At 38.3% G+C, this 24,170-nt stretch overlaps 1 protein-coding gene across 5 annotated transcripts in view; it reads left to right on the forward strand.

Moving 5' to 3' along the window:
* Positions 1 to 2,917: 2,917 nt before the first annotated feature.
* Positions 2,918 to 24,170, forward strand: part of USP54 (ubiquitin specific peptidase 54) — a 91,496-nt gene continuing 70,243 nt past the window's right edge. For 3 of the 5 annotated variants that reach the window (XR_012581104.1, XM_074544846.1, XM_074544847.1), the window contains exon 1: positions 2,918 to 3,335. The gene's annotated coding sequence lies outside the window, so the exon portion shown is untranslated. The remainder of the gene's footprint in view (positions 3,336 to 24,170) is intronic. The other 2 variants (XM_014275604.2, XM_074544845.1) reach the window with 1 other exon arrangement.

Genomic DNA, 24,170 nt, shown 5'->3' on the forward strand with positions numbered 1-24,170 from the left:
TGCAAGGGACTGCCCCCTGGCACAGCAGGGCTGCCAACACCGCTCTGGCAATTTACAGGGGCCACTGCTGCACTCGCAAGAGTCTCTCTTGATTCAGTGTCACAAGTTTTCAAGCCATCCTGCTGGCTCAGAGCACATTGAGACATTTATGTGCAATCTCATCTATGGCTAAATGGCAGGTTATAAACTAATTTAGACAAGTTGTCTATTCTGTCTTGTAGATGTGCCTGACCAGGGCCACAGATAACCAAGAACTTGCAGGCAGACACAGAAGCAAGATTACAAAGATCTGGTGGAACTCCAAAAGTTTTGTGAATTCAGAGTATGTGGAATTTGAAACATTCCTAATTAAAATAATTATAATCATATATCTACTAGTAAAAGTCCCTTCAGCTAATGTAATTAATTAGCAGTGCCTTTATGTTCTTGCTCTCTAAGTATTTAGCACACAGTAGGTGTTGTCTCTGATGATCATCTTCTGCTTGCAGTACAACCTACATGAAGCTTTAAGGAGTACAAGTACTTGTTCAGACATATTTTGTGTTAATTAAGACATGCAGTAAAGGGAAGAGAACTACATAAACAACCCTGAAGCAGTGCTTTTAAAATGCAACCTAAACTTCAGTCAGCTTAATAAACAAATTCTCAAATATTAACTATTACTTTGATTTTCAATTATACTTTTTAGAAACATTATTTACATCTAAACTTTTAATGCATATTGTCCAACTATTTTAAGAAAACCTGCAGGGTTCTTTTTTGTGTGTTTATTTTGATCTTTTGATGAACAATAAAAGAAACATAAAATGTTTTGTACAAAGAGTTTTAATTCTAAAAGTTTGTTTTTCATTTAAACAAAACATCATCTGAAATACTGTCAGAGAGAACTGACACAAATAAATTTGCAGACTACCCTTTAAAAAAATTGGAGCAGAAGAAGTTAGGTATAGCTCAAGCCAGAATGAAAACAAACATTTGCCTTTCAAAAATCCAGTGAACAAATAAATGCACAAGATGAGATTAATTTATGGTTATAAGTTCTTCAGGTGCCAAATCAAAATAGTTGTTTTCTTGGTTCTTGTAACAGGGCTTACTGGGAACAAATATTTTCTAGAAATTCAGACAGAGACAGTGTAATTGTACTACAGAATGCTGACAAAGGTCTCAACTCTTCCCAGGCTCAGACATCATTGTTTTACTCCAGGTTCCTGCATTTGCAGCTGGGGAGAAGAAAAGCATACCAGGAGGACACAAAGAGCAGTGAAAAAGCTGGCCACTAAGCAATGCTGCACTCCTGCTCCAAAACATCCTTCTGCACAAAAGGGTAAACAAGGACTCTGTGGACTTTGTGTTCTTACTGGGAGAAGTTCCTGCTCGGAGCAACAATCCCATCCTACGTCATTCACTGCAGGGAAAACAAAGTGGTCCCTGGAAGGAGGGACAAACAAACGAGCAACTTTCTGCTGGCCTGCCTAAGGACACGCCATGGGCCCTGTGGCATAGGACCCCCTGCTCACAGATGCTACACAAATTCAATTACACTGAGGAGTGCTTCAGTCAAACCCCACAGTGCTGGCTCAGACATGCAATTAGTTCCATATTCTATTACAAAAACAGCCATACTTTCATGGGCCTGAAGCTAGCACATATTCAGGGCTTCATTATATCTACTCTCTAACTGTTCCTCTTAATTATCTTTGGTCCCTAAGAGAGGCTTGAGGCCTTCCTCATCTGCTCTTTTTTCCACTATGGTTGGTTGGATTCCCAAAGCAAAAGACTGAAATGGGATGGGAAGACACAAGTAAACAAATATTCTCCCAAATGCACAAACTTATTCTTAGTGGTGTTAGAAATGCCATATTAACAGCAGCATGAACACTACTGCAGATGCATATTCACAGACTCTATGCTGTGTTTGCTGTAGGCAGAACCAACAACAGTCCCAGACCCCCAGGCACACTCTGTGCATCTGGAACACCACTACCAGGATACCTGAATTATCAGAAGTTGCAAATTCTGGCATACATCTTTTAGATACAGAACACTATGCATCAACTCACTTCTCTTATGTAAAAATGGGCTCAGCAATTAAATAGAAAGAACTTCCCGTACACTTACAGAGATGGTGGCACTTCTCTAAGCATTGTCACAGAAGTTCTATCTCTCAGATGCTGGGAACACTGGAAATAAAAGAGCAGAAAAGAAAATGTATTAACCCTCATGTCTTCACGTTTCTGTCTGAGTAATTACTATTGTTGTTTATCCATGTGCCACTGAGGTACCAACTGGTCATGGAAATGGTGCTTGCTGCAGTTATCCTCAGATTCTCACTACACACATGGTCCTGAATTCATAGGGAAACACCTATTTCTTTCAGTGGGCTTGAAAAGTGTTTCTTGGGTGTCACCAAGAGCACTATTACACCAGAGTTAATATTACCATCAGTCTGCACTGGTGACAGGAAAATCAGAGATTGCAATGTACAGTTGACACTGACAGTTGACAGTTCAGGGAACACGAGACTTATAATAATTTTACATATTGCCTAGTATTCAGAAAATCACACTACAAATTTCTAAAACACCTTAATCAATTTTCCCTCATCGTGAGATAGTCTAATTCACACCTGAAGTATGCACGGTGTTGAACACCCTACGTCTCGCCTCTAGCCTGTCAGCCAACTCAGCTCACACGAACTACAGGCAAACTTTTATTGGACACGAACTGTCTGTTTCCTCCAGCCGTTTCACGGCAGCGAGCACTGCCCAGGTTTTGCAGCTGTGGACAACCCCGAGGTGTTTCCCGGCCGGCAGAGCCGTGCCCCTTCAGCAGCAGCAGCAGCAGCGCCGCCGCCCCGCCCCGCGCTCCCTCAGCGCTCTCGCCACAGGAGGCGCCCGCCGCCGGCGCAGCCCGCGGCTCTCGCGGGAAGATGGCGGCTCTCGCGAGAGGCGGGCGGCGCGGCTGCCGGTAGCTATGGCAGCGAGGGATGAGCGCGCCCGGCGGGACCCGCGCGCGGGGACAGGTGGGGACTGAAGCCACTCCCGGAGTGCGGGGGATTCCTCTCCTCTTCTCTCCTTCCGTCCCGTCCCGTCCCGTGCCCTCGGAGGAGCCGCGGCCGGACCCAGCTGTTCACTGGTTGCTCGGCCGTGCGAGCGGAGCCTCGCCGTGGCGACCCCCGCCCTGCGCTGCGGCGCAGCCCCCGCCCGCCTCGGCCGGGCCGCAGCGGGGTCCGTGCGGGTCTCGGCCCGGCCCCAGTCCCGGCCCGGCCTCCGGCGGGGCTGGCCGTGAAAGGCCCCTCTGCCCTGCACGCCCGCAGAAGAGAGCAGGAGTAGCAGGTACGAGAAAAAGAGAATGCTATAGGCTAAAAAGGTATTTTATTAGCGGGGGTCTTTGAAATAATATGGGATGTTGTATTATCCTGGTTAATAACCCAGGCGTGATCGCTGCCGTCAAAAGTTAAACTTGCATGGGAGCTGCTGTTGGTTAGCAGAACCTCCTCAGTATTTAATTGACTGTGTTGGTCTGAGGTTGTTAAAACCATGTGCTTTCACCCCCTCTTTTAAAAGAAAGCAGAAGCTCTTTGCTTTGCCAGAGTCGGATTTCTCTTAAAATCTTTCTTTGAGTAGAAAGATTATAAGTGGACATTCATGAGGATTGCAGCCATAAATAGAAACCATAACAATATACACCCTCTGCTTTCAGAAAGTTGCAGGCACAATGGCATTCTGGTCTTTCAGCTACGTGAACTTCTTGTGGGTATTGTAATGGCTGATCGTGTGTTAAAAAAATTCAAAAAGCTTTTCAGATTTCAGAACAAATTCTGAAGGTTTTAATAATGGAAAAAAGATGCATTTGAAAAGGGAGGGAAAATAGCTGTGTATTTCTCATGCAGCTTGAAAGAAAGACGTGTGTACTGAAAAAAAAATTATCTGAGCTTGTGCTACTTTTCAGACTTGGAAAAAAATCTCCAACGGAAGGATTTTGTGCTGCAATATACTTGACACTGAGTAGCAGATTTGGAAAACAGCAGCAGCACAGATAGTCTTGTGTTTGCTTGAAGAGTGAGGGAAAGTACTGCTGTGCTGAGAACTCAGCTGGTGAGGTAACACATGACTTGAATATGACAGCTTTTAAAAATAATTAGAATAATGTATTATGAGCTGAAAAATATTTGTCAGCCTGTTGAAATCTGTTCTCATTTAGGAAGTGATGGGAATAGCAACAGTTAAATTAGATAGGATAGTCTGTAAGTTCTATTCCATCACCTAATCAAAACTATATCTAATCAAGCATGCTGCATATCATTCACACTGGATTAAATAGAAGCTTTATTTTTTGCTTGTTTGTTTCCTTCTCACCTGGTAATGTCACCTATGAAGTCTTTATGTTCTTGGGGTGCAGTGAGGAGTAAGGGTGTGCCAGATTTGTCCGATGCATTTACAAATTTGCATTTATAAATTTACAGTTATCCCAGAGAATTTAGATGTTTTGGAAGCTCTGAAACATTTCAGTTCATTTCTTTCAGTCATTGCAGGTAAGAAATATGCCAGTTCTTCTCTCAGTTCTGGGTTAAGTGTCTATTTTGAGACTGTAGTCACAAGTTCGTTAAAAAGGATAATGGGAATTTAAATCCTTCTCTGTCTAGTCTTGGAGATGTTATTAGGGATTAAGCCTTCTTAGGCGAGTTTTCATGGACAGTACATAGAAGAGAAAGTGTGTTTATTTCCCAGTTTGTGGAGCTTCAAAAAGTTTGTTACCTTGAGAGGCTCATTGACAGAGGACTCTATGAACATATCTCTGTAAAAAACAGTTATGCCTGTCCAGAATCCCTTTTGGTCCAACTGTGCAAATTGCAACAGATGATATAAAAAAAAAAAAAAAAAGAGATAAGAGGATGAAAGAATAATAAAAAGTCTCAGCTACTGTTTGGGGTTTTTTTTTTGATCTGCTTACCTAGCTTCAGAAGCAACAAAACTGTCTTGTAATTAGCATACCTGTTGATAACTGTAGAGCTTATAAGTATTCTCATTTTTTCTTATGCAGCCTTCTGAATACCTTACACATCCTTCAGTTTCCTGACATATGTTCCACAGACATTTATTCAAACAGTTTGTTTTAATTTGTTCTCTGAAATACTGCTTGTTTGCTTTTAAATTTCTTTATTCTGTCAATAATGGCTACAGGCACAATTCCAAAGCTTGTTTATATTCTGTCACTGACGGTCATTCCCTAGAAAAGATATGCAGTGCTTGATTGCAGAGAGAAACAGCATGAAATTTTATTAGTGACTGTCAAAGAATTTGGATTGGCTTGCTTGGATCCCTCTATTGGTCCTGTTAATTGCAGGTCAAGTAAGAGGCAATCCCCAGTCTTTAGGATTTTGCCTTCTTCCCTTCTGTAGGCAGCCCCATTGCCTAGGCTTATGCTGTGTGTGAGGCTGCTGGGAGGAGCCATCTCCTGGTGTAGTCTGGGCACTTTCTGAGACAAATGACACAGTGTAGTCAGTCTTACTGTGTCTCTTGACATACAAATTTAGTGTGCAGTTCATTTCTTTTTCTGTTATGTCACTTGATGCATGGGGTTTCTTGTTCTGGGACAGGGGAAGGTGGGTTTGGGTGCATGTCACCAGCCACTGTCTGTGGGACACTGTGGGTCTGATGTTTGGCCAGACTAGGATATGGCTGGGCTGTGCTACTCTGGTTTTATAGCAATAGGCTGTATATTGCTATAAAATATAGCAATATACAGCCTATTATATATATATAGCTCATACATAGCTCAGTTACTCAGCTTGCAGAACCTGTGTACAGTCATTCAGCTGGCAAGTTAACCTGTTGGGCCTTTCCTACAGTTACAGTAAGTGCTTTATAGCTGGAGTTATTGGAAAAGGAAGGAAAAACTTCAGTTTAGCAAAAACCAAGGAACCTGCAGGAGACTCTTTTTTGATACTTCCCAAGATTTGTGAGTTGTATGTGTTCTGTTGTAGTCTCCAATATTAGGAGTAATATTTCATGTTCACAGAGTGTAAAACTTTCTGTAGATTTTGTTGTCTAGCCCTAAGTTCATGATGTAAAGGTGATCTTAAAGGCACTGCATTAAAAGTTGGTGTGTCTATTCAGTCCTGTAGCAGTGATTGCTTAGCAAAATGGAGGACTGTGGTACCTGCTGAGTGTTTCTTGTGATTGCTCCCAAGCTAGTAAAAGGCGAAGGAAAGGGCTGGATGTGGATTTGAGGCTTAACACCATTTCTGTTCAAATTAGGAAAGCATGTGGAAAATTATGTACTGTTATGTACTTTTTCTGTCTAACATGATTTTGAAGAAATACTGTAAAAATATGGCTTCTCTAGTATTACTCATGATAACTTGTAAATAAATCCATTTCTGAATTAAAACTTCAAGTAATAGAATATATTGTTGCTGCTGCAAGTGGTGTTTAAATATTTTGACTACAAAGGCATCATAACAACATACAAAGCAAATTTGATATTCTTTTTATAGAGTACTGTGACCATTTTCTTCAAAACCTTCAACCTCAAGGAACACACCTTTGAACAAGGTATCTGAAGAGATCTTTAAGCAAGACTATGAAGTTTCAGCTTTAAGACCTGCATATTGGTCTCTTCTTTATTAATGAAACCTCTGAAAGCTTTATATTTGTACAGAGGAAATTATAATTGGGTATCTGAGAGTCAGAAATAACCTTTATTCACAGAATGATGCATTGTGCTAGTGCTATAGTAGTGCTGTAATTTGCACTGTTCCTCTGGCACTCTCCAGAGGCTCTGGTCTGGAGATGCTATCTGAGGAGGAAGAGATTACTTCTGTTTGTTCATTTTTCTCTTCTGTTGCTGGTGTTGTTTTCAGAAAGGCAAATTGACGTTTTGAATTTTGAGTTTGATGGGAGCAGGACTGAGCCTGACAAATCAATCGGCAAAGGCCGGGGCTGTCAGATGGTAATAGCTTGCCTTCATTACCGACCAGTTTAGATTTGAACCAATGACCTAGAGGTGAAAAGCTCAGCATTGTATTATGAATCCTCTGATCTATCCCTATGTTCTCTTGTTTAAGGTCCCTGTAGTCCTCTTAAGCAGAACATGCAGTAAATACTGAGCATCGTTTGCACTTGTACATATTAGAGCAGTGTCCATTCCAGTTGTCTGCTGTGCGTGTGAGGACACTGCAGTTAAATATAGTAACAATTTCTTACACTCTCTGGCTTTTCATGAGAAACCCTCATACAAATCCAACCATATGGCAAAACCCAGCATTATCCTAAAACCATTAACAAAGAACCTTTTGCTGCCATTAATGGGAAAATGAATCTACAGCTCTAAGTAGCCTACTGGGAGTTATTAACAACGTCAGGGCACTGCTAAGAAAATGAACTTAAATAAAATATCATTAGGATCTGAGTCATCCCACCAACACTTCTGCATGTTGTATCCAAGTTGGTATTTATCTATGAAAGCCTTTTCAGAGTATATTATCTTTATTATTCCTCTACTTTTTTCTTCATTGAGTATCTTTAATGCTGTAAAAAAGCACAATGGAAAACCATTTGCATGGATTTCATAAAATAGATTCAAAAAGTATTTGGAATGTCCAGACGGCTCATAAACTATTTTCCCATTCACTCTGAGGTAAGATGTTTCTAGGCAACCTAGTGAGCAGGAGGACGTCAACAAATGTAAATACTTGGGCAAGTGATTGTTAGTTTCTAAAGCTGTTAAGTTACTGTCTACAAGTCCCAGATTCTGTGAGCTACAGAAATAATAAAATTAACATTTGTATGTGTTTGGATTGTCTTTTTATCTCCTTATCCCTTCTCCTCCAATCCTTAATCTCATTCGACTTCATATCAACAGACACTGCTGTCTCAGTATGGATTGATCTGCTGCCAAATCAAATATAAAGAGGTGAATTTCCTACTGTCCCCTCACTATGAGAGCAAATTAGGTCTTTTTCCACTCCCCGACCATTAATTTTCATGTGTTTTAGAGGAACATAAGTTATTTTTGAGATCTCTGGGGGTTTTATTTGAAAATGTTGAAAATTGGCCAACTGATTCAAAAGGTATTGGTAGAAAACCTGTTTTGGTCATATGATTCTGTGGGCAACAACAACAAAAAAAAGCTTACTGCCAAGTTACTAGTGAAACAAGATATATGATTATGCTGTGTGATGTATCCTTGGTGCAATTTGTTTTCTCCCTCTAGAGAGTATCAGCTAGAGCATCCCTCTTGGGGCAGTATTTTCCTTTTTGCATAGCAATTTCTAGTAGAGAGGACATGAGCTGTATCTATTTTGTAATTTTACCCCCTCTCCTTTGATAGCACTGAACTCATCTTCAAGATTTCTATTGTTGAAAGCAAAAAATCTCAATCCTTGGAGACTTTTGAGAATTGTAGAAATTAGGGTTTCAAAACTCATAGATAGAATTTATTTCCCTCTTTCAAATATCTCTCCAAACCTGAAACTATGCTTTTTTTTGTTTGTTTTGTTTCCTTTGGGTGTTTTTGTTTTGTTTTTGTTTTGTGGTTTTGTTTTTTTTTTAATGCAGATCAGACTTCATTGAATTGTGGTTGTCTGTAAAAGTGAGACAGAACATGAACCCTGGTGATCTTTTAATTATTTTGCAATAAAATGTGACTTTTTACATTCTGCCATAATTGATTTGATGTGTGCATTTGATCAAGCATGCAGTCCTTGAATTTGAAGGGTAGGAGTCTGGCTTTTGGAATTGCTTTTCCCTTTTGTCTTTTACAGCTCTGAAAATTCAGGCAGTTAAACTTCAGCTGCTCTCTCATCCTATTTAAATTGAAGCAGTGAGTGTGGGTTTATTGTGGATACCTGTTTTTAGAATGTAGTCAAGCTTGCTAGATGGTATAAACAATTTAGTGCCATAAACTGGCACAAAAGGGCAGGTTTGAATGTGTACCTAACAAATAAGCACTAACTACTGGTGCAAAGGTAGAAGCAGGTAGGATGAACTGTCATAACCAATGGTCACATGTTAGTGTCTTGACTAGAATGCTTTTCTTATGGAACAGTGTGGCTCACCAAAATTTATGCAGAGATACGTGCTGCATGTCCTGTGTGTGGTGGGAGCAGTTTGTATATGAGGAGCCTGCAGGGAATCAAGGGGAAATTAGCTTTATTTTTTTTATCCTACCTGCTTGTTTATTTCTCATACTTGGTAAATGTAAATCGGTATTTGTAGTAGATATTGTTTGGTGGATGTAATTAATATGATTTAGTTTTGAAAAAAAGATATGTGGTTTATTACATTTTGAATTTTGAAATTAATGAATGGACTACAAATGTGTAAGAGTGATTCAGATGTGGGAGACTGTTTGAAGAGGAGGAATCTTCTGTAAGTATTTCCACAAAACATGGAAATAAATGTGTTCTGGGAAGTAGTTAATCAGTAAAGTGTGTCACAAAGCAGAGGATAGCAAAAGACTTTATAATCCTCCAGTTTGTATTCCCATTACAGTGAACTTATAAATGGATCAATAAACAACAGCTAATGCATCTCAGCGTGTTGATACATGGGCTGTCACTGTGACATGGAAACAGGTTAATGTCCTCAGTAGATCTGCATGTTATTCAAGAAAATAGGTCATGGTGTAGGGGAAGGGGAGGAAAAATAAAAGAGAAAAAAAAAAAGGTTGATTTTTCTTTTTTACTCTTCCTGTTCATTAAAACTTTTTCATTATGCTGCATCTGAAGTGTTCTAATGAATAGACAGCAAAACTTCATAAACATTGGGATAGTAAACTGTGATGTCTGTTTTGGACAGTTACCACAACAATCCATGCAGTGCTTGTAACAGATGATATCTGGGGAGTTTTTGTAAGTACTGTTGAAGGATGTTACAAAAAGGCGTTGCCAGCAAAAACTTTAGGGTTCTTTGATTATGGATGCTTGATAGATTTTAAATAGAGATTTTTTTTATTTTTCTCAAAGCAAATCAGGAAAAAATGCTGTGGTGTGAGTTTGGCAATGTTGCAGTTTTCATTTAAGTGGTGTTTTTATGATATTCCTAATTTGTTTAAATTCTTGAAGACAGACAACTTCCACAGATTTTTCAGGGAAGCTTTTCAAAACTTCACTTTAGGTACTTCTCTTAAAATGCATTGCTTCAGGAGAGCATGGAGAAGGAGAGAATCTCTTTCCTGTTAGCAAAAACTAGCTGGGTTTAAGGCTGTAGTTTTATTATGGAAATAGTCATCTTTTAAGAAATATCTTCTGTTGTGCAAATGTGTTTTCTTTAAGGGCTCTTCATTTTTGGGAGAGATAGAAAGGAGTTTAATAATTTAGTAATGTATCTCTTCAATCAGTCCACATACTGTTGTTAATGATTGTAGCAGTGATAGTCAGCTGTATAATTACCACATAAATGAAGATATTTACCACTTTCCCATTATGTTTTCCTCTGTTCCCTGTCTGGATGTGATGGATTCTGCTCTGTATGTTTGTCTGATATTGCAGCTGCAATAGCTGGAAGGTATTGCTGGAATTGCCCAGCTGGAAAGGTAGCAGCAACCACAGGCAGAAGATGGTAGAGTCTTGTTATCTCCACTAGAACAGAGCATTTTTCAGGCTCAGGGATAGAGAGGGATGTTTTCAAATTGAAGTTGCTTTTTCTGATGGCATAGCTGCATAAGCATTTCTAGACAAAAGCGACAGTACTGGGAAAATCTTATTTTTCCGGATTATTCTGCAAAGGAACACTTGAGATTATTATTCAATAAAACAATTGAAATACTGTTCTTGAGGTGAATTCTGAGAATTCTCAGTGGCATTTTCTTGTTTTCTGCATACTAAATTTTCACTCTTTCTGTGTAATGTCAGCCTATTGAGCTGATATGGGATTGCCAATATTTCTCTACTTTAAATAGGACATAAAAATGTCTTTACTTGTTCAGTCAAACTAATGTTCTCATTTGGTTTGTGAAAATCACTCATAAATATGACATAGGAACTTTCCTTGGGAAGCATGTGACGTCCATTATCAATTTATGGACATAAATTAAAATAGGAAAGGTTCTGACTGGTGGTAAGGAAGATTTTTCCCCACTCCATTGACAGCTGTGCATTTGAATGAGAGGCAATCCAGTCTACATCCCTAGAGGATTTAAGTCCCAACTGGATAAAGCCCAGAGCCACCTGATCTGACCTCTTAGTCATGCTTTTGGTGTGAGGTTAGGTGATAAACCTCCTCTGGCATCCTTTCTAGCCTCAATTATTCTGTGGCTCTGGTGTATTTGTTGATCACACTCATTTTCAGCATTCTTTCTTCCTAATTGTGTGAACTGTTCATTTGGAGTGTTCACTAAATTCCTTTGGTAAGAATGGCATCACATGAGACTGGAGAATTTGAGGCACCAGCTCAGGGGGAAAGGGAGTGCAGCAAATTGCTGTCCAACTGTCTTGATAAGCAGCTGTGGCTGCGGTCAGATTAACTCCTGCCTTCAAGAATGTTTCTGTCAAGATTTAGTCTAGATTAAGCCATTTTCCTAAGAGGACTTAACCAAACGATGAAATTCTTTGTTCTAAATTTGAATAAATTATGCAGGACCTTGACTAAACAAACATTAATTTTTGTACAAGAAATAGATGGTTCTCAGACATTATATAATATTCAGAACAAGTTCTAATTGTGAGTAGGACATAGCGTAACTTGAATATTATGCAGGCAAGAAGAAATAGAGCAAGGGAGCCAGCACATTTTTTCTTCTAATAAAACAGACAGAATTTCAGAAGAGTTTAGTAGGGTTCCTAAGGAGGAAGTCAGTGAGGCATTGTATAATTCCTCACTGTTGCTGAGATAGTTGCTGCAACTAAATGACTAAATGTGTTTGGTTTCCTTTTTTTTTTTCTTTTGTTACTGATATAAACAAAGAAGAAGGCCAAAAAGAAATTTTGTTAAATTGCTGTCAGCTGTTGAGCAGACTGAACTGCATAAATGTTTTTCAAGAATAACATTGTCAGTTACTTTTGATTCTTTGATAAGACAGGAAAGATGTATTTAGGTTTAAAAACTAATCTCTTTGGGAGATTTTTTTGAGACTATGAAAAATCCTTTTGTCTTCAGAGTCAGCTTTATCATAAGATAGGAAAAAATATAGACACATTCATAATTTATGCCTCTAAGTATAACTAACAGCATTTTATGAAGAGGTTAACACCTGATTTAAGTTACAATGTGGAGGAAGAAGTCTTATTTCTCTATCTAATAGTAATATTTTTTTTATAAAACTGGTCCTAGACTATAATCGGGTCACTTTTGTTTTAAATACCTGCTTGTGATTCTAGTGTTATCTTTTGGTGTGGGATGAGGATCAAATAGTTGATTTTCATGTGCATGTTCTAAGGAGATCTCCAGGTTGAGGGCCTGCCTGCCCCAGCAGAGCTGCTGGTACCACACGGGATGTTCTGCATTGCTGCTCTGCTTTGCCAGATCACTTGCACAGAAAGAGGTGATGGCAGTGCTTTCTGGTGTGAATGCCAAAGTGGGACCCACCTGCTTGTTTTGGACTGCACACAGGTGGTACAAACTGAAAAACAGTTAAAAAATATCTTTCCCCTTACTTTCCCCAATAATGATCCGATATCTGTCCTCCCACATGATGACTATAGGCAATAAATAGAATTTTAGCACATAAATTAGTGTTTTTCTTCCTCTGCCCACTCCCATTATTTAGGTTTGTAGTCATGCAGTTTTAATTCTGCCAACATTCTTTTTTCTTAAAAAATAAAAATCCAAACAGCTACTGAACATAGAGGAAAATGGTGTCAAATGAAACAAAGGACCTTCAATTCTCCCCTTTTTTATTAATATCAACCGGTTTGGTTTGTGTGGGTTTTAAAATATGTTTATTTTTTCTTTGTCAGGGTGGGGAGAAGTTGCCTTGGCTGCTTACCAAAGGAATTTTCCATCGACTGATAATATTCCACATAAATGAGAAGCAGTGATCATGATTTTGAATCCGTTAAGAAGTAGTGAAGGCCAACTCTGGGCTGCTCTAAAGAGGTTGTGGAAAAATTCTTGAATTTAATAAACCCTCAGTCTCTTTTAATGAAGGCCAGCATTTTTATGTTGTTATTCCTGGGTGCCCTAACTCAGGACAGCATGAAGACTCTTAATTACTAGTGCTGTCCTTGATAATGCTGTCCTTAACTCTTCCTCTCATAAGCAGTTTACCTCCTCAGAAGAAATAGAAAAGGTAGCACAATGATCACTCCTTGAACAAAAAGTGTGTTTGCAACAGTAGCTGGTATCTAGGTCTTTCTTGTGGTTTTCCAATCAGCTTTCACAAAGGATTTTATTATTGATCTGAGAGAAACATAATAATATGAATGTAACACTACATAGATAAGTCTAGACAAAGCCAATCACTGGAATTCAGGCTTTTGAAACACTTGTAACTTTGGACACTTGTAACTTTTTATATTAGTCAGAACTTCCCAGAAAAGCTAATTGTCAAACAGGTGTTTGTGTCAACTTTTTTCTCCTGTTTGGGCTTTACAAAATAAATGGCAGACCTGCAAAGTCTAATTACTTAGTAGTTCCTTCAAGTGTTTAGCACTACTTGCAGGGTATAATTATCCAGCTGACTTTAGAGCAAGAAAATAATGTTCTTTGCCTCAAAGGCGTTCACTTAAATGTCTTGGTTTCTGAATTTGAGGACAGAGGGTGAAGCATATGTGTGTGTTTGCCTGTCATCTCCATGTTCTTTGAGAAATGCAAAGCCAAATCCAGTGCCTTCTTTAAACTTACCTGGACTTAATGTCATAACATATTCCATTTGCAGATTGAGATCTTTGAAATCATGGTTTTGAAAATTGAAAGTTGAAGTAGGAAAATTATCACAGCCAAAAATCCATTTGACATTTTTATAAAGAAACCTGTGCTGGAGGAAATACTTCATGTATTTTCAGGGCAGAATTGTTTTGGAGATTCTTTAAAAGGGTTGTTAGGGGAACTTTTCCTCTGTTGCACTAAGACTTTTAAATGCATGCTGGCGCTGCCAAAATTATTTGGAATTTAGACTAAGATAATGTATAGCAGGATTGTCTCCTCTTTAATGATGTCAGTTCTGCTTCCACAACTAGAGCAGCCTCTTTCTTGCAGACAGAAGTTTCTACCAGGAGGGAATTGTTGTGATTTCAGTGGCTGTTGCTGCCTTAGGCAGCAACCCATACTGGAATTACAGATGTATTTACAACTGGAATCAGTCCTGCTTTCTTAGATTGTTTTAATTTCAGCCTTGTAAGCTTTTTATTCCTATTGAATGGTATAACAGGAAGATATGTTTACTGGTACTTTTGGATTTCAAGATACAGCCAGGATACCAACACTAAAAGCTTTGTGTTATGAATGACACAAATTTTATATGTCACTTCATTGCATGTTTAGTTATGTTTTAATTAGAAATATAACTCTGCCTAGTAGATAATCAAGTAGGATTGCTAGGCAAAGTATTAGAATGCCTGTTTAAAATGGTGTATATTTGCAAGATATAATAACAAAAAGCAACAATATCTATTATGTGAGTAATTGGGAAATAAATTGATGTGCATTGCATCTTTACACTTTATGCAATTTCTACCTCTTTTGTGAAGTGCAGTGACATCACTTGCTTACTCAGCTCTTCTGTATCCTTTGCAGTAAGGAGAATTAGAATAGGAAAATTCAGAACTTGAGTCAGGTGTTTTGATTTCAGACATTTGTGAGCCTTAATACCGAATTTGCTCATTGCAGGTTTTGCAACCAGTTTTTAAGTTGCCAAGCTGTTCATCTATCATAGGGGAAGCATATACAAAGGAGAGGAGGTTGGTGGACTGGTAAATACTTAGGAAAGGAGTATGCACAATTTCTTTTGCTTCAGTGCTGTCTTTAGGTTTAGCTTATTCATTCAAGTAGTAACTGTTGGTGGGCTGGTACTGTGGAAAAGATGATGACAGTTAACATTTCAGAGGAACAAGAACCAGGCCTGCAGTAGTTTCTGCTCAGTGCTTACTGCATCAGCATCCATTCCAGCCTTCCCTGTCAAATTGTACCTAGCTGTTACCCAGGCATGGTGATGCATGTGTTGTAGTCAGGGTCAGCTGCTTTTTATGGCACCACTCCTTTGCTGCTTGTGAGGGATGTCCACAAACAAGGCTTCCTCTGACAAGCAAGGAGTTGAAGATTTGTTTCTTGTCTTTGCTGCATAAGCAGGCAGAATTCTTTTTACTGTTTGAAAATTCAAATTAATTTCAAAAACTCACTTCTGGGCATGTTTTCCAGCTTTTCTTTTTTACTGGAATTCTGTTTGGAGTCTTTCAATGCAGATATTTCAACAAAATTAACTTTGGCATCGTATCAGAAGTAGCCAGAATTGATGGGCACAGAGGCTTGGCTTGTCAGAAGATGTTAGTGTAGAACTCAGAATAAAATTTGGGTGTTCTGGCTGTTCCGGTGCTGTCACATTCCCAGTTCAGTGAGAAGAGGAACCAGATCTTGAACTGTCTGTCTTCTTACAGAAATAGTTCTAAAATCTGTTACATTCTACTGGGGTGGAAATTCTTGGAGGATATGTGAAGTAGCATAATGAAACATTACAATAAAATCTTTTGAGTTAGCAAACGTTTTTGCTAGTATAACTTGTACATGTACAAGTACATATCTATACACAAGAGACAAAAATTGGATTTCATTACAGAGATCACCTTCACAGAACAGGCTTTCTCTGGACAGTAATCAGCAGTAATTATTTCTTGTTATGGGTCCTGACCATATAGAAAGGATGCAACAGAGCTTGCAGCTAAAACTAACCATAAACAAGCACTGTAAATACAGACTGTACTAACTGTTCAAATTATGTTAAATGAATTTTCAAACTAAATATGTGTTTGTATTGAATTCCAGTGTGAATGTGAATAGAGCAGATGTGTTATATTCACATACTGTCATGTATCAGACAGTGAACTAAATAGGGAGAGACTTCTTACTTCTTTTCAAGTTTAAAGGTAATATTAGGAGGCTGCATCAATGTGATTTTTTTCCTGTCAGTAGCTGTCACATATGAGGCAGTAGTAAAACTCTGCAAGATGTGCCTCTTATTATGAAAATTTTCCTAAAGACATTAAGTTCTTGATCTCTGAGTTGAAATAATTGTTTTGGGAACTAGTAGTCAATCAACTTCATGTGAAAGAAAAATCAAATAGTTAGTATGTAATATCTGTTCCAAAATATACTGAATGCCAGCCCACTTCAAATTGTTATCTCATTGGTGATTTAGTTGTGATTAGTGATTAATATTAGTGTTCAAGATTAATATAATTTGTAATATTTTTAATACCTTCCAAACATTAACCCTTTAGTGTGCCTATAGCAAAAAAGCAAATAAGCAAACAAACAAAATCCTTCTCCAAAATCCCACCTGTTGAAATCTGAATATTTGTCCTTGTAAATTACTTTATCTCATCAGGAAAAAATGTGATAAGATGTAAAATAGTGACTGACCAGTTTCAGTGTAAGTTTTCTTTTGTTATGTTGTCTGAGATTTCACTGAGAATATATATGGTTAATTCACTAGTGGTTTATACTAAGTTGTTTTGCTTCTCAGGGTAATTGGACTAGAAATGCATTAGTTGGTTAATGCAGTTCAGCTGGTGGTCAGTATCTTGTTAAGTCATGATAAATCAGCGTTTTAGCCTTTTCCTTCTGTCAGGGATAAAGCAGGCATGTCAGGTATTTTTTCCCCTTCAAAAACATTTGTTTTTGCACTCTTAATGAAATTAAGTCAGATACTTCCACAACAGCTAAGCATTCATTTGCTACATTCACCTACACAAATAGTATTTTTATTATTTTTCTTCTAATGTTAAACTTGTTAGATTTTGCTCTGCTGTTTTATAAAGTATTGCCATAAAATTATACAATGTGTCAGATTAATGTCGGATAATCTTAGGGGAACTAATTAGTTTTGTAGATACTTTTGCATCCTAAGTATTTCTATTATTTTACAATTGTATTACACTATCTTACTTTTAGTCTCTGATATTTTTGGGAAGATTAAACTTCAATGAAGGGAAGGGCCAGAAGGCTATGAGTATGCTTACTGTACACGAAAGATAATGAGCAGTTTTTCAGTTTTATGTAACCATTGTATAATTCTTGTGAAAAGGAAATAAACAATTTGGGTGCATGGTGAATAACCTGCAATATGCTTAAGAAAACAGGAATTAGTTATCTTTAACTCATATATTTTAAACTTCTTTCTTCCTGTTCTTTGTTACTATGTTAAAATAACGCAATCAAATATTTACATTAATATAGTACATGCCGCATATACATGTACTATAATAAGGGTATTATTATGCAGTTTAATTTTGGGCAAGGACAGCAAGTTACTAACGTTTTAAAAGTAATAGTACAACAATGCAGGAATGTACAGAAGGGTTGTTGAGTTTGTGTGCTATCAACACTGTGAGAGCCATCGTATCTGCAGGATCATTTGTGTCAGGCTTAATCCTGTTTTGTTTGTTTTTAATCTGCAATCCCTTTTTCAGTGTATATGCGTGAATTTTGTGAACAAAGTACTGTGTGTGTGTCCCATCCAAGCCAGCTCCGTCTGCCCGGCTGGCTGTAGAGACGGATTTCATAATGGCCACAGAAACGACGCTAATACGCTGCAACCGATCTGGTAATTGTTCTCCCTTGCTGGTGTGATTGCTGAGTGGATCGCAGAGCTCTGGTTCTGTTCCCGCCTCAGTGCGGCTCTGCTGGGTTGGCATTGCCCTAGGGGTGGCCGCCCCAGTGGGAAGGGTCCCATCCTTCTGCAGGGCCCTGTCCTGACCTTGCCGGGGCTGCAGGGCCTGGGTCTGCCCTCCGAGCTGCGCTCACCGCAGTGCCCTCCGGCAGCCACAGAGCCGTGGCTCTTCCTAGGCAGCACGGTTTGTAAGATGGACTAGAAGTAAGAACTATGAAAATACTCTTTAGAGGAGTATAAATGAGCAGCAGTTAGCACAGGGAGGAAATAAAACACATACTTTTTAGTATGCAGAACCTACTGGGGTAGGTTATTTATTAGGCTGGATCCTGATGACATGCGTCCTTTGACTGGTTAAGGAAAAAAAAGTGATGGAAGCTATCTCAGTACAGCTGGCTGCCCTTTGAGATGCTTTAACACTTGAAAATGCAAAGAGGGTGGGTAAAGAGAGGAAAGGTCTATAATTTCCTGTATCCTGTCTTCCACATTTTGAACAAATTCTTGCAGAAAGCATAAGCCTCAGGGAGACAACGGGAACGTGAGGCACAAGTATGATGAATTTAGGAAGAGCAAATAGTCCTGCCAGTCTTAACAGTCCTTACAGTTTCTTCTGTAACATGGCAATAAGGCCAGCAAATTGACAGGAATAGTGTGACTGTTAGTATTTTTCATGTTAGTGAGTTCTCTGGCAGTGTTTCTTGCTATAATATTGCAAACAAGGGAAGAAATGTGACCTGAAAGAAACTCTTGTAGAGTAGGAGCAAGACTTGGTGGATGACTGTGCCTGGTAGGTGGTTACTAATGATCGTCTGTCAGAATGAAATGGTTCTATTGAATGCGGATCTGCCACGGTCTGTTGGGTCTGTACTCATTCTGCTTCATTTCAATCTTCTTGTTAATGACCTTGATGATAGAATAGAGAATGTGCTTACAAAATTGATTCACTGAAAATGCCCCTAGAACTTGGAGGGAATATATATATGACACAATTTTCTGAGCACCACATTGTTTTGAGAAATTTAAAAAAATCTAAGGAGATAAATAGTGACAGATTGAAGTTTTACACCTAACAGAAATCATGAATACACAATTAGACTGTAGGGAACAAGTAGTTAGATTATAATTCTCCAGAATTTCTGATGTAAAAGGTCAAATGTTATACCAGGAGGAATAAAAAGATACAGAACAATCTTTTTTTTGTTGGTTTTTTTTTTTTAATCCATGGGTAAGTCCTCTCTTGAAGTGTTGCATCTCTCAAGGGCATATGCCCTAAGGAAATAGAGGTCACCTGAGCAGAGTTTGGGAGAAGAGTAATCAAATAATTTGAGGTCTGGAAAATGAGGCCTAATTGGAAAGACTGAAATAATTGGAACTGGGGAGAGGAGTGAGTGTGCAAGTGCCAAAAAGAGAACCAGAAGGAATAATTTTGTGTGTATGTGGTAGGCAATTTCAGGAAGGTAGGAAGTTGTTTGGTATAAAGCCCATCTATGAGAAAAAAGGAAATCAGCAATCTTAAAATGTTACAAAAACCATAGCTTAGGTCTCTCATGAACAAAGGACTGGTTGCTGAGATAGCTGACTGTTCTTTCTCCTTAAGAATTTTATTTAGCTGGTTTTTTGAGCAACATCATTATTTTAAGATTGATCAACAGTACATATAGCTTTTTGGAATGTTACTGAGTAAAAAATTAACACTTTGTACGTGGCGACAATTTACCCTGTGACAGTATCCACTTGACAAAATTGTGATGCAATGTCTCCATATTGCCAGTCCTTTGAGTTCTAACAGCCTCTAACTCAGTAGCCTCATCGTTTTTTTGTTGCTATCTCACTATGCAAGTAAGAGTTGTACCACACAAGATTTTCAGCTCATTTTTCCTTTTCAAGGGCCCTTAACAAGCCTGTCAGTAGTTAACTGTTATTTCTTTATCATTTTCATAATGACTTCAGTTGTTTCTCCAGCACTCTGGGTACTGGACATGTTATTAGGCTATGAAAACAAGGAGTGTACTGTTGGTGATTGTTTTGTTTATAAAATCTTTCTCAGTTTCCATTGTCTGTTTCTCCACTAAGAAATGAATATAGCTTCAGTTACCTGGGGGTGTAACATATGTTGTTAGTATACTTTGAGTCTGTATTTGCATCGTTCTACCCTGGAATATGTGTCTTTAATCATTGCAGTTGGAAATTACCTTACTTAGCATTTTTAGTTTCTGTTTGCTTAGAGAGGTTTTGTGAGTCAAAGCCAACAGCCTGTGTACAGTGTAGCCAGCCAAACCTGAATTTTGCGCCTGAGAATGGAATTTGTCACAGCTCCAAGCAATTTTTAATGGAGCTTCTTGTTAAAGTAAATGTGAAGGAAATACCAGCATTTCAGTATTCCTTATCTCTAATAACTTATTAAAGCTCCATTCAATGCCTACTATTTCCCTTCCTTTCTCCTATGAGCAGTTTTTACACACAGTCTGGTATGGAAGCATTAGGAGTTCAGCATCCTGCAGGGAGACACTGGAGCTTTTAAGAGGTAGAGGTTTTTGCATGTTACAGAAAGGATCAGGGTGACTTGAAAATATTTGTTTTGGTTTGGAGGGGATCTTTTGAACTCCTCTCTCTCTCTCCTCTGCTACTATTTTGCTTCTCCATCACATAGAGAATTTGGGCTAAGTGCTGTAAATTCTATTATTTTTACTGCATCACATATCTTGCTTTCCTAAGTTTGTGTTCATATTGTCTGCAAGAAAAGTTACTATTGACATTGATTATTTAAATATTGATAATAAGCTTTCAAATTTCCAGACAAATCTATGTGGAAAACTCACAGGTTGGTGCTTTTTCAAGCTCTGGCCACATTTTAATGATATTATTTTTAGCCAACAGAGCCAGAAACTCTTGCTTTAAAGTAGAAAATGTAGAGTTAGTTGTATGAATCTAGTAGGTGATATCAATACTAGGAATAAATAGGAGGACCCTTACTGTAGTGGAATGCAAAGTAAGACACTTATTGTCCATGAAGACTCAGTGAAATAATTTTTGAAAAATATGGCCCAAATACTAAGCCTCAGAGAGAATGCCAATAGCATCTGCCACTGGAACGGGAGGGTAAGACTGCTACGTAGGAGGAATGTGTAATAAAGAAATGCTGTAGTATGGAACTTGCAGGATGTTGCAGCCTCATCAACCAGCTCTAAGTACTGGGTGTAGGAGGCCAAACCAGCATTTAGTGTGATTCAAATGATGCACTTAAGAAGGCCTGGGGTTTGGGAGTGCTGTGATGCTGCTGAGCTGGGAGCTGAGCTGATGCCAGTGCCCGAGGTTGGGGCACTACAGCTGCTTTTCCCTTGCACGGTTGCAATGAAATTTACAGCAGCAAACGGCTGCTTATCAATGGATAATTTCATTTTGTGTCTTATCTATTGTTTTTAAAAGCCATAGTAGATCAGAAAACTCATGGCTTTATTTTTTCTTAGACTTGGAATGTAGATGCCTTAAATAATGTAGGTTTCTGGAACTGGAGTTCCTTGTTTAGCTGCATTTGCAAATCTACTGAGGAAGCACAGACCTGTCTAACCTACTGTTTATGTTGCATCATGTCGTACTTTCTGTGCTCGACTTAATGAAGATAATTAACTTTGGGCCAACAAAAATTCCTTTTGCTTTGCTTTATTTGGTGGAGGAAGAATGCTGCTCATTGTGGAATGCTGGATTAGGCTAATGGATGTTATAGTGCCTAGTATTTGTCTGTCTCTTTGTAGGATAACATTAAAAAGCATAATAGAGGCTTTATTTATAAGCATAAAGTGCAGTGTTATGAAGACTCTGTAGCAGAATTACAACTCAAACTTGAAATTTAGTGAGACAGCTGCAGCCCCTTTCACTGTAAAGTGGAGTTTGAATTATCTTGTTGCAACAGAAGTAAATGAAATTCATGTTACATTAGAAACTTAGTAGCTAAATGATCCTAAGTGACATCAATTTATTTAGAGAACTAAAAGAACACTGAATTTATTTAAGCTAGTGAAATGTGGGTAAAAATCCTATGTTTATTTTATGCTCCATACATAAAATAAAGTCCAGAAGTGATTTTGTCATTATTTCACTGTGCAAGACAGAACTGAGCTGTAATTTTACTTACTGAACTAAGTCTTGCTTATTCAACACAGGATAGCTGTGTTGGATGGTAATATGTGTAAATATGTTGGTTTAATTTAATAGTTCTAGAGGAAGGCAACAGGAAGGCAACACAATAGTCTGGATAAGCAATAGCACTGCCAACATGTGGCAGACAATAGTCGATCTGTCAGCTGTGAAGAGCTAACTTCCAGGCTCCATCTCTCTAAGGGTGGGAGCTCAGTGATCAAACAGACACCAAACAGGATGGATAACAATCTAACAAGGGATTATTTTTTTTAATGTGACATTTTAAACTGATTAAAACTACTTTTATTTAGGGAAAAGTGTATTTGAGTGTATTTAAATTCCACATTTATTGTTTTCAATAATTAAATCTGTTCTGAATATACTTTAAAATAAAATGCCACTACATGTTTGCCACTAAAATTTTAGCAAATAAGGTGCTGAACTGAAACTAGCACTAATGAACTGGAGGCCTAGCTTTTGACAATAAGTAGAGTTTTTTAATTATAGTGTAGTATAACTGTTTTGATTGTTCCACACACTTTCTCACCTTAGAATGAAAGATAAAAAAGCAAAAAGTGTTCACATTTAAATAATAGCCTAGGGAGTGCAGGGGATGAGGTGCCTTAGTCTAGAAGCATTAAGCATTTACTTTTTTTTTAAGTACCTAAATAAAATAAGATTGTATAACTTCTGTCCACATGCAATCTGAGATTAGTATGAAAGGGAAATTCTGTTTTAGAAAACATGCCGTATCACATTCATCATTTTCTAGAAAATAGACCGGATTATTTAGTATAGTAATCTTAGGCAACTAAGCTCACTAAAGCAGAAACACAGATTTTATAAGTACTCAGGGAAATGGGGGTGGGGGAAAGAAAGGGTCTAAACATAAAGAAAATGTTTTTGGACATCTGGGTGCCTGCAAATGTCATGGGAGGGGGGAGCTGTAATCTCTTTAAGGGAAAACAAGAGTTGAATGGAATTGAAGTATCAGATTACGTATGTATTTATGGTATCTCCTTATTAACAAAGCAAGAAGCAAAAGCTTATGTGTGAGGTTATAATATATTTTGTTGCAGTACAATTCAGCCTGTTCCCATATGCACAGCAGAATTGTCTCTCCTCTTCTCTGAATGCTGCACTTCCAATGGCCAATGTAGTTTTTGATGAGTGCTGGTGTAATTGATGATGGAACCCATACACAGAAACAAAGAAAAAAGGGAAATTTTGCAGAGTCAAATAATTATTTAGAAACAGCTGTAGAAGGTTAAATGAAAGCTTTTTGATAGTAGTTGGAGGATGAGTGACACTGTGCTCTATTTTTACTTCATCTTTGATATCTACAAGGAGGAACTATCCCTGGGAGCATGTGTGAGAATTAGGATAGTGTCATTTGTCCATTTCACAGATGAGGAATTGGAGCAGACAGAGATGAATTCATTTGCATGAAGTTGCTCTGAAAGTTGGAAGACATGATGGTTAATCCTGCTAGTCTGTCTAGACTGGTGGTTGATAACAGCAGTGAGAGAATTCAAAATGTGACTGCACCTTGAGATTCCCAGCATCCTCCCTGGGGTTTAGGTGACAGTGAAATATTTTCATGTCTGGCTGTGTAAGAATAGTGTTTTTCTGTATGGATTAGATATAAATAGGATATAAATAGATGTAGGTAGATAGAAATAAGAAGAATGACAGTATAGAAGCTGCCATGTTTCTGTTTAAATTTGGGTTTTGAATAGGAACTTCTAGTACTTGTATCTTCCATTTCATTATCCTCTCTTCCCCATTTCATGTTATTTGTCTGTCTTGAGTTGAAGTGATGCAGATACTGATTTAAAGGTCTTTTGTCCTCCAGCAAATTTCCTTAGTACAGAGGATCACTGAGCAGGGTAAGAGGACAATTGATTTTGATTAGGGAAGAGCATAGTGATAAGTTTGATTTGCCCCAATTGCATTTTGAGTGTCTTGTTTGTTGATGAAACAAACTAAGTGGTTATCTGTTTTGTACCATGTTACATCAGGTGGTTTCTTCTGGCAGAAATACAGCAGTTCTCGTTCTGTGTCTGATTCTGAACATGGTGCTGGGAATGGTCAAGCTGTGCTTTACCGATGGGCAGGCTGCTATTGTGGTTCTGGGGTAAAAGAGGAAAGCTGTGGCCCTCAAGTTCTTAGCAACTGTAGTTATTTGGATTCTTGGATAGGAAGAATCAGAGAGGCACATCCTACTATGGCCACGGCCGCCTCTTAAAAAGAGCTGTGGAAAGAAC

The sequence above is a fragment of the Zonotrichia albicollis genome, chromosome 7, assembly GCF_047830755.1.
Source record: "Zonotrichia albicollis isolate bZonAlb1 chromosome 7, bZonAlb1.hap1, whole genome shotgun sequence".
Lineage (NCBI taxonomy): Eukaryota > Metazoa > Chordata > Aves > Passeriformes > Passerellidae > Zonotrichia > Zonotrichia albicollis.